At 33.5% G+C, this 11,646-nt stretch overlaps 1 long non-coding RNA gene across 2 annotated transcripts in view; it reads right to left on the minus strand.

Moving 5' to 3' along the window:
* LOC108512776 (uncharacterized) overlaps window positions 1–10,254 on the minus strand; it is a 57,185-nt gene extending 46,931 nt beyond the window's left edge. Inside the window, exons 1-3 of one of the 2 annotated variants that reach the window (XR_001880690.1) lie at window positions 10,101–10,254; window positions 7,697–7,744; window positions 1,163–1,405 (exon numbers count right to left, since the gene is read on the minus strand). This is a non-coding gene — a long non-coding RNA (uncharacterized LOC108512776). Of the gene's footprint in view, window positions 1–1,162; window positions 1,406–7,696; window positions 7,745–10,100 lie in introns of those variants that run through there. The other variant, XR_001880691.1, reaches the window with a different exon arrangement.
* Window positions 10,255–11,646: the final 1,392 nt, after the last annotated feature.

Below are 11,646 nucleotides of genomic sequence, written 5' to 3' on the forward strand. Positions count from 1 at the left end.
CAGCTACTGGGGAGGCTGAGGCAGGAGAATGGCCTAAACCCAGGAGGCGGAGCTTGCAGTGAGCTGAGATCCGGCCACTGCACTCCAGCCTGGGCAACAGAGCGAGACTCCATCTCAAAAAAAAAAAAAAAAAGAAAAGAAAAAAAAGGAAAGAAAGGAAAAGAAAAGCAAGTCCTTGGGCCTTATACTAGACCTACTGGTTGAGAAACTCTGGGGGAGTGCCCAGTGACCTGTGTTTTAATAAGCCCTCCAAGTGACTCTGATGCCTACTGAGGTTCCAGACCACTCTTTATACAATAGATGTCTCTGTAGGGAATGGGTTGGTTTTGCAACATAATTGGGCCACAGATATAAAACTCTAGCATATTACTGATAACTTGTTTTTCATTATTCTTCAGGGTATGGCTATGGCTTACACTTCTGCTGGTGTTAATTGGGATTTTTTCTGGAGATTCAATAAGAAATTTTTTTATATTTATGTTTTAAATTTATATTTAAAATTTGCAAGTTGACTTAATTTATTTGCCCACTTCCATTATTCTTTGTAAGACATCAGGCTGAGTTCAACAACTGATACAAATTCAGAAGCCAGGACCTTAATTCAGTAATTTATCGACTTATCTATGCAAATGATGGAGAAATTTGTTATAGAACAGTTTTAGAGCTATTAATTAGCAACAAAATTCAGATAAGGAATGAGAAATGACAATTATGAACTCAGAAAGTAGAAGAAAACACAGTCTGCTTTATTGATTCAGGCATTTCTTGGACATATGGATCGGTGAGTCAGGCATAACATAAATTATAACAATAATTTTATTTTTCCATAGCTGGTTATCAGTATTGATGGGTTTCAATTGCTGCCTTTGTTTGTTTTCTTATTCACAAATTTGTTCTGGCTTCTTGTCCTCTCAATTGCTTTGTAAGCATTGTTTAAAAAGGTAAATGCATTAAGAGCAAATTGAAAGAACAATGTCACATTGAATACTATGGTCAACATCCTGTTACTAATTCCTGTTTCATAATGATCAATTAGATAATTTTACACTAGAAAGCCTTTTCAAAATGTAATCAATAAACTATTTTACGTTTCTGTCGCCACTGAAAAATATAAATCAAATCAAACCAAACAAGAACAGAAGCAGAAGCCTTTATTCTCCATGTCAGTATATACTTATGTAAAATATATCAAACTACGGTGCTTTCAATTAGATTTTCTTTCTTGCTCAATAATAAGGAATTATAAGATACAGTCACTCACAAATCATCTGGATAGACTCAAAGCATCTTGGAATGGAAAATATTATACATTTTTTCTTTGCTTCTTCTATATTATCTTCATGAGTTATTCGAAATCCAGAGACATTAAGTGACTTTTCTGTGGATAGTTAATTTGTGACAGAGCCTTAAGTAGAAAAGAAATGTATTTACTATAAGTTTACTGCTGGCAAAGGGAATATTTATTAACTTGTATATATATATGTATATATATGCTTAATTTATATACATTTACAAACATCTAGGTAACATTTAAGAGACTGTAGATAACAGAGGAAAATTTGGAAGTCATTTAAAATGTTGGATAGTTTGATAATTTTGTAAGTATTTCTAGGGTTTTAGTTCTATTTCCAATTTTCTATTGTTTTAAATCTATATTAGAGGTAAAAGTTAAGAAGACCAAAAGGAAGAAACAGCTCAGAATATGATGTTTCACTTCTGTTTGTAGTAACGAGAGTCAGTTTATTAAATATGGTAACAGACTTTCAAAAAGGAAAACAGTGATCTACTCAAATGTTCTTTATATTTAGAAAGGTTATATTATTCCTTCAAAAAATATGTATAAAATCCTAAGAAGTTCCAAGTACTACTTGTGGTGGTGAAGATATAGAAGCCGATAAAACACAGACAAATTCCTGCTCTAAGGAAGCTTGGAGTCTAGTGGAGGAAGTAGGGTAACAGACAAAGGCATTGGGAGAATGCATAGTGTATAACACGGTAACAGATGGAAAAATTAACACATAAGAATAATAATAGGAAGCATAGAAATAATATAGGATATATTTGAAATAAAATGGTCAAGGTCATACTTGGAAAACACCTAAAAGAAGTATGAGAGCAAGCAACATGTATTTCTGGGATAAACACGAATTAGAAAGTAAAGCAAGTACAAAAGCTGTCGGGCAGGAGGAGGCCTGGAGTGTTCAAGGAGCAGAAAGGAGGCTAATGTATCAATAGAAAAAGAAACCAAATGGAAATTCTGAAGTTCCAATATATAATGACTGACACAATAACGCACTAGAGAAATTAATGATAGATTTGAAGTGAAAAGTTAAAAAAATCAGCAAACTTGATTATAGATCAAAAAAACCACGCAATCTAAGAAACAGTGTAGAATAAATAAAACATAAACAGTGCCTCAAACAAATATGGGATATCATTAAGTACATTAATGTACATATGAAAGGATTACTAAAAAAAAGAAAAGAAACATGAAGAAGGGCAAAGAAATAATGCTTGAAAACTTTCCAAATTTGCTGAGAAGCATGATGTAAATGTTATACTGTAAATATACTCAAAAAGCTCAACTAAATTAAAGTAAACTCAAAGATTAATACTCAGAATATCACAGTACAATTGTTTTATGCCAAAGACAAAGAAAATTTTGAAAGGAACAAGAGTAAAATGACTCATTGTGTACAAGAGAATCACAGTAAGACTAACAACTAACTTCCCATGAAAAACACAGGAAGCCAGAATGCAGTGAGCTAATACAATCAAAATGCTGACACAAGCAACCAAAAAGTCCATCAATAATCTCATGTTCATCAAATCTACATTTCAAAATTGAAAAGAAAATAAAGAAATTTCCAGATAAATAAGAACGCAGGAAGTTATTATTAATAAGCAGTGCAGAGGAAGCCAGAGGGAGAGATGAGAGATTCAATCCATTACTGCCTTTCACATATTCCCCTTCTTGAATTTTCTCTTCCCCATTGATAAGGTAGACAGGAACACGTCAAAAGGTGTAAAGTAGGCGTGGTATCAGAAAGCTTTCCATATTCACCAGACTCTCAGAACTGGCCTAGAAAATCCCCTAGGATTATTTGCCATCTAAACCACATCATTTTGCTCCTAGAAATGCTATTCCAGAGTAGAATCTCTGGACCAGTTTTCGGAATTCCACGGATGCCAGATATCACCAAAGATACAGTCAGTAGATCAAGAGTAGATAGCCTCCTTAGATAAGCTGGCTGCTGACTATATTTAAAAAAAAAAAAAAACTTGACAGCAAATTCTGTTTTGTTTTACAATTGAATCTGGAATGAAACCTAGAGGATTTAAAACTGGATAAAATGCAGAAAATTAAAGTGTTATTTGATATTTGGCAAAAATGCTGGAACTTTACTTTTATGTTATTTCAAATGTTTTCTTCCATTAATATAAATATTGTTGAGAAGTTGACTGTAAAACAATTATATAGTCTTTCAAGTATTTTGAGAGTTGACCAGCTAAATACTAGATTTTCTTTTCATGTCATATATTTTATATCATTATTTTAGTAAAGCATTTTTTTGAAGACTAGAGTCATAGAAAATTTTAAAATTCTATATTTTATTTCACTGCACCCTCTCAAAATGCTTTCATAGATGGTAAAATTAGCTGACATCTCCCACATGCAGGTCACAGAACGTAAGGTGAAATTTCTGGAAACCACCTAGGTTTTATCTCAGCCTTATCCTAACTTAAATATAGTTGTTTATTTGTTTGAGTGTGATGAGTTCTCATGGCATTAGTTCTAGAAATGACTAGAGGCTTTTGGATCGGATTCCTACACTCTAATTACACTTTCGCCTTACAATCTTGTGAAAGTAATTTAACCTCTTTACGTAGCAGTCTTATAATAATTAGAATGGGTTATAGCTATCAAGTTCATTGGATTAATACAAAATATATAATGATACTATATACCTCAATAGTATATGATAAAGATTAAATGAAAGAACTATATATAAATAATCACCACAATGATGGTTTTATGTAATTATTTTTAGTAAGGAATTTTTTAAGACCTATTTCAGCATGTCTAATGTTATGAGTGCCTTCAGTTGATGGACACTCAATAATTGCTAGCTGTGATAATTAACAAATGTCTTCCTTGCTAAACATTGAGTTTGCTTTTACACATTAGACATCTTTATTTTAATTATTGAATATATTCAAGTATTTTTCAGAAATATGACACTCATTTTATGTTCTTCTCCATTTACACAACATAAATTGTACTAACAACATATTGATACCTGAACTACATCTTAAATTTTCAGCAAAGGAAACTGTGGCCAAAGAGGGACAGTATCTCAACCTCATTAGAAGTTGTGTTTTGCTTTCATGCTGGGCCAAACTTCACACTTCAGCAATGTCAAGGTTTTTACTTTTCCCTATAAATTATTGGTAATATTAATAACAACAAGATGATACTATTTAATATGAATTAAGAGTTTTCAGGGCACTTTCACATTTATGGTTTTGATGTTTTACAGGAACTCCGTTGTATTATTAGTGCATTCTCACTCTGCTATAAAGAAATACCTGAAACTGGGTAATTTATAAAGAAAAAGGTTTAGTTGGCTCATGGATCTGCAGGCTGCAAAGGAAGCATAGTGGCTTCTGCTTCTAGGGAGGCCACAGGAAGCTTCCAATCATTGTGAGCGAGTCATCTCACATGGCAGGAGCAGGAGCAAGGAGTGGGGAGGTGTTACACACTTTTAAAAGACCAGATGTCATGAGAACTCACTCACAAGCACAAGGGCAGTGCCAAGGGGATGCTGTTGAACCATTAATGAGAAATCTGCCTCCATGATCCAATGACCTCCCACCAGGCCCTACCTCCAATATTGGGGATTACAGTTTGACATGAGATTTGGGCAGGGACAGAGATCCAAGCCATGTCATCTACCATTCTCAGTATTCAAGTACTTTTAGTTTCTCAGTCGTTAGGGGAGTAGCCCAAATTTGAGCAGGTAATAGCCAGTGGCTCTAACATGGAAGCCTCTATCTTCTGACTCCTTATCTGAGTTTCTTTCTACCCTGCCATATTATTTCTACTTCCCATGTGAAAGAAAATATTTGGCATCATGTAAGGACAGGCACAACAGACTTCATATTATGCATGGAAAGAAATCTGAGGGAGATAAAGCTTAACAAAATTGCAAATTTTATTAGTCTTCTTCAAATGATACCTGTAGTTTCATACTGTTATTCTCCGATTATCTTTGAATTGATGGAAGGAGAGATACTAAGAATACACTAGATTAAATTGCTGGGGTCAATCTAGTAAAATGATAATGTTTCTAATCTTTATTTGAAAAAATATACACATAAGTATGTATACATCTTTACTTTTACATAAAAAAGCATTGTATGTACATAAGCATGTATGTATCTTTACTTTTACGTAAAATGTATTGACAGAAAGAATAAATTATGCATATCTTTGGGTATTCATAAGGATTTTCCAACTTTTATTGATTTTACTATAGTTATAAGTAAAAGTTGGAACTGAAAATTTTCAATACATATTTTCTTTACAAAAATATATTCAGAAATATTTACTTAGGTTAATGGATTACCTTAAATAAGGCAATGAGTGGATATATGTGTCAGTGTGTGTATGCGTGTGCATGTGTGTACATAGCCACATATTTGCTAGAAACATGTGGATGAGAAATAAACAATTTAAGCTAATTGCAAGGGGGATATTTAAAGAAATACAGCATTATTAGTCCAAAGAGAGAGGCGACATGTGTGCACCAGCAATTACTCAGGGGACACAAAATTCTTGGAAGTAGACTAAGGCTAGCCTTAGAGGGGGTAGAAAAGAAAAACAAACAATCCAAGAAAAAAAAAAGGAAAGAGGAGAGGAGGAGGGGGGGAGATTTAACTTAAAGCAGTGAGTTCAAACTGACCTTTCCCCTCTTGTAAGTATTGGAAGCAGATGGCTACTCCTGTAATTTAGTCCTTCCCTGCTCTGATACAGAAGGTTTAGGGTTTTCCCCCTCCTATAGCTCTTTTTGCTACAGTTATAGTCTCTTTAAAACAGAAAGACCAGGTTTAGGTGTGCATTTGTTAATCATGTAAGATAGCATTTTCTAATTTATATTTAAAAACTGGCAGTGAAAACGCAAACAGAAAAGGTACAATGAAATACAGTTCAGATTTAATTTGATATGACACATCAGCAACTCATTGACTGACTCAATCACAAATTAGCCTACTGAAATTTTTAATTACAATTACTTTTAATGAAACAACATCATTGGAGCTTGGATACACTCCATCAATTAGAAAGGAATGGAAGAAATATAAATACTATATAGGCTATGTAAATTTTCATTTTAACATGCTTATATGTTTGCATGAATCACAATGCATGTATTTGTAAATTAACTTAAAATAGGACAAAGCTGTTCAATAAACCAATTATTTAAGCAGCAAAGCTTTAAAGATAACAACAAAAACTCCACCAAATAGCCACTGAAAGACTAAACTGCATAATGAGAATTAAAAGTTTCAACAATACCCATTAGGATATTCTACTGCACCATTGATTCCACTACTATCAATTGCTTTCAGTTAGCTGAACCTTTGAGTGCTTATTGGAGAGGACTAATAAACCACAATCAACTTTCTTTTTAACCTCACAAGGGTAGCTTGACTGAATTAAATGCTCTTCCCCGTTTTCCATTTCAGACACGTAAGTAGCAGGAAAATCTTAAACGTGGCCTTTTATAAGTCTTTTCTCCCATAAATAAAAACAAGAAAAACATATGCGTCTATTCTGTCTATGATGAAAATATCAGCATTTTCCGCATGCTTTAGATCATTATTGTACCTATTAAACTTTACAGATGTGCTTCTTTTTGTTTCAGGTTCAAAGAAGCAAAAAGATGAGACCACTAAACAAATTTGGTGCTGCCCATTAACTAATTCAATTTGCCTCAATTTTATTGAGGTGACAATCTGCATATTCTAAAAAAGTAGATAGGTATACATATAAATAGATAAACAAATAGATAAATGGCTTATATGTCCAGCATCAATACTTTCAGGTATTTGGCAATTGCAGAGCAAGATAGATTTAAACTGATAATTCCTTAGTGTTTGTGAAAGGATGTTGTGTTACCATGTCAAAGGACAGGACGTTTGTCTCTGTACTAAAGATACAAGTAAAATTTGTTCATAAAATATAATAAATTATTAGACTTTAAATTACTAGAAGTATATAGATACTATGATTATTGCTGTTCACATTTTTTACTCCTAATTTGCTCTAAAATAATTGCATAACTTTCAAATATATTAAACACAATGCTTAAAATGAACTTTTAGAAAATTCTTGAAACTATTTAGAACAGAATTAAACTTTTTATTTTTCTTGAATGATATTAAATCGTATGAAGAAATGTAGCCTGCTCTACAAAAATCCGTTTATTTTCTGCTTCAAGATCAAGTGGTATGAAATTTTAGTTGTTAAATGTGAGAGCCTGAGATGTTCCAAATTTACCCTGAAATCTTTCTATGAAAGACATGTTTTGAAGGACATTATTTTTATATTGTATAACATTATTTTATATTGTGTATATAATTATGAAATAAAAGACTCTTATTAATTTTAAAATAGAAAATACTGACTTACAGCCATCAATGTTTCAGCCAAAATCTCAGTTGTCAGCCTATAATATTTCTGTAAAAGAAGACATCAGATTTGTACATCATTGTTAAAATTTGGGCCCACTGATTTTTATTCAGAACTATCTGAGTTTAGAAATTTCATCTTTTCCTAGATATATACTTCATGAATTTACTGGAATCTTGAGATAAATTTGAGTGGCTCACTAACATGTCAAATTCTTATGCATGAATACAACATTTGATTCCCTGGAGCCTAGAATGTGTTTGTTGCATAGAAAATTCCTGTTGATTGCTGTTGGCTTGGACTCTTTCTTTCCCTTCAACTTTTATTTTAAGTTCTGGGGTACATGTGCAGGATATGCAGGTTTGTTACATAGGTAAACGTGTGCCATGGCAATTTGTTGCAAAGATCATCCCATCACCGAGGTGTTAAGCCCAGCATCCGTTAGCTGTTCTTCCTGATGATCTCCCTTCCCCCACCCCCATTGACAGGCCACAGTGTGTGTTGTTCCCTGCAGTAAGTCCACGTGTTGTCACTGTTCAGCTCCCATTTATAAGTGAGAACATACAATGTTTGGTTTCCTGTTCCTACATAAGTTTGTTGAGGATGATGGCTTTCAGCTCCATCTATGTCCCTGCAGAGGACATGATCTCATACCTTTTTATGGCTGCATAGTCTTCCATGGTGTATATGCACCACATTTTCTTTATCCAGTGTATCACTGATGGGCATTTGGGTTGATTTCATGTCTTTGCTATTGTGAATAGTGCTGCAATGAACGTACATGTGCCTGTATCTTCATAGTAGAACGTTTTATATTCCTTTGGGTATATACCCAGTAATTAGATTGCTGGATCTAATGGTATTTGTGCTTCCGGATATTTGAAGAATCACTACATTGTCTTCCACAGTGGTTGAACTAGTTTACACTTCCATCAACAGTGTAAAAGCATTCCTTTTTCTCTACAGCTCACCAGCATCTGTTGTTTCTGGACTTTTTAATAATCAGAATACTCAGTGATCATTTTAGAATTTTGGGGGAGTGTGTGGTTTGAAATTGTACATTGAAAATAATGTGTAACAAATTATGATGAGATACAACCTAACAAATCATAACACAGGGTGATTCTCAGTTTGTGAAATCTTAGTAGGACACATTCAGTAGTGTGCTAGCGATTCTTAACAACTGGCTCCCCTGCCTATCTTTTCTCTCAGACAGCCTGCTTTCGTGCTAAAGGTCTTGACCTGCTGGTTATTTGTACAGCAATAAATATATAGCAGTTGAGAAGTATACCATCAAATGTAAATTTCAGCATGAATGCATATTTAATATGCCATCCATGCATGATTATGTGTGAGCTCAGCTCTCTTAAACTAATTATCTCAGAGAATTAAGATGAATTTTTGTAATAATTTCTGAAGTATAATCACAAGAAACTGATATAATTTACCAAATACGTTAACAACTAACTCCAAAGAAAATTTTCAAGGACATTAAACACACAGGACATGGTTTACCACTGAGAATTTACTCATTGAAATTGAGAAACTTCATCCACTTTCCATAAATAAATATCACTGTGGTGACAGACAGAAAAGTAAATTTCTATCTATACTGAATAATAAGTCTTTAGGAAAACTGTCATTTGATAAAATGTCAAGCCGTTCATTTAAAATGAACATAGTCTATGAACTGGTAATTTTGAAAATTGTCAACAATTTTCAAAGATTAATTTATCAGTTTTTGATTCTCTCTAAAGCATCCTTGCTTTCCTCAGCTACACAAACCACTTCTGCCTGGAGGGAAAAATACTAAAATGGCTACAGCAACTTGAGCTTTTCAAGGCATGGCCACTATAATGAATGAATGCTCATGGTTAGCCCCTCTCCCAGCGTACCTGCAGGGAGACTGAATCATAGTCGTGATAAAGTAATGATTCTACTTCTACTTCACATTGTTTCAGGCCCTGCCCTGCAGATGTTCCCTTTTAGTCTGTGGAGGCTGGAAACTCATGAACCACTGTAACATAAGATAATTTTGCTGAGTCTGTGTTGAGGGAGGGGCAGACGCTAATAGTAACTAAGGGTGAATTTACTATCTCTAAATGAAAGGAAAATAGAATTGAATAATCTACCCTCAAGTCCATTTGACTGAAACTTGCAGTCGGATAAGTTATTTAATCATTGTGTGCATGTGTGCACTGTGTGTGTGTGTTTGTAGGCATTTTAGAAAACTACAAATTCTCAAAACAAATATCTCCTGATGATTATCTCTGCTCCTCCGCTTGTTTACCTTGGTTCCCCATCTTACACACAATAGACTCATGAACATTTTCCCGGACTATTACTTGGAGTGGAAAATTAAAATCATAGATTTTCTCCCATATTATTACCAAGTCAGTAATACCTTTGGTCTTAAAAACTATCTCAGAGGAAGTATCAGAAGTATTAGTTTGGAAACTAATGCAGTCTTCAGCATGTGAATTTTTGAAGGCAGAGTCTTGATGCAATTTGCATCATCAAGCATGGAGTGGTTGACTTTTCTCAATCTCTTCTTTGTGCCTAAATGTAAATAAATTAACAAAGTATCAACACTATAAGTCATTCATGATGGTTTTATAAATGTATGTATTTTATATGAATGAATTTGATATACCACATACAATATGCAAACACAAAATTTACCCATAAATGTTTGAAATATATTTTTATCCATATCACAAGTATGTAACATCTATCAGCTATGAGACCAGGTATAGACCATAATGTTGCTCAAAAGACTCATCACACAATCTGGGGCATGAGGATATGTGTAAAGGAGCAATAGATACTACATGTGCTAGCAGAGGTTTTCTAGAAATATTTGGGAGAGTCAGAAGTGATGGTCAGAGATCTCAGAGATGGGGTGGTATTAGAGCTGAGGTTTTAAAGGGTACCTAGTAGATCTCCAAGCTATCAAATAAAGGAAGAGTAGCATATTCATGCCACATTTAGAAACTGTAATTAGTTAGCTGTCATTAAAGGTTAAGATTGACAGGGGGACAATCTGGAAAGAAACGTTTCAATATGGTCTGCATTTTGGACTTAATACTGGGTCACTGGAGAACGAGATAGGGTTTTTAATGAGGAAGTTTATGTAATTAGTCATTTTTTAAAATAAATGTATTTTGACGACCGGAGAAATAAGAGTCTAAAGGCAGAAAAAGTAGATAGGAAGCTATTTTGATAGCCCAGAAGGGAGATGAAGTCCATGAAGGTAAAGAGTCTAGTGCAAGAGGTAAACATATTGAAGACTATGAAAGGACGTATGAGACTATACAGATGTAAGCTTGCTTTCACTACCAAGGACAAATTGAAAACACTCAATACAAATACACACAGGCACACACAGAAGCACATACACATAAAATCAACTTGCCAAAGAGAAAATGAAAAAATTTGGAAATTTGGGCAACAAATTGGTCCTAGCTTCATTTTATCCTTTTTATTACAAGCCTTTTATTCTGAAAATTCATTTAAACATATAACAAGTATTTATTATAAGTTATTTGTGTGCAAATGTCCATTCTAGGTGCTGAGATTTAGAAACTTAGAGACAAATTCCCTGCCAAAATGGAATTTGTATCCTAGTAGAATGTCATTGATATTGCTTCACTTTAAGCCTAAAAGATAAATCAATGGAGGAAATTTAATTTAGAAGACTTAGCTCTGTAATAAAAAATAGGATCTGCTTCTATGGGACTTTTTCCTAAGAGAGTAATGATTTCTTAGTAATTACAAATAAAAAGCACCCTGAAATTTATTGTTTTACAGAAAATACTTACAGAAGTAAAACTCTTAAAAATTAGACAAAATAAAAACAGAAATAATAATGCCATAGTATTATTGTATAACTCAAAATCATCTTTGAAAAGTTGACTTAGAAAAGATAATTATAATGGAAATTGGACTAT

The sequence above is a fragment of the Rhinopithecus bieti genome, unplaced genomic scaffold, assembly GCF_001698545.2.
Source record: "Rhinopithecus bieti isolate Rb0 unplaced genomic scaffold, ASM169854v2 scaffold_29976, whole genome shotgun sequence".
NCBI classification, from domain to species: Eukaryota; Metazoa; Chordata; class Mammalia; order Primates; family Cercopithecidae; genus Rhinopithecus; species Rhinopithecus bieti.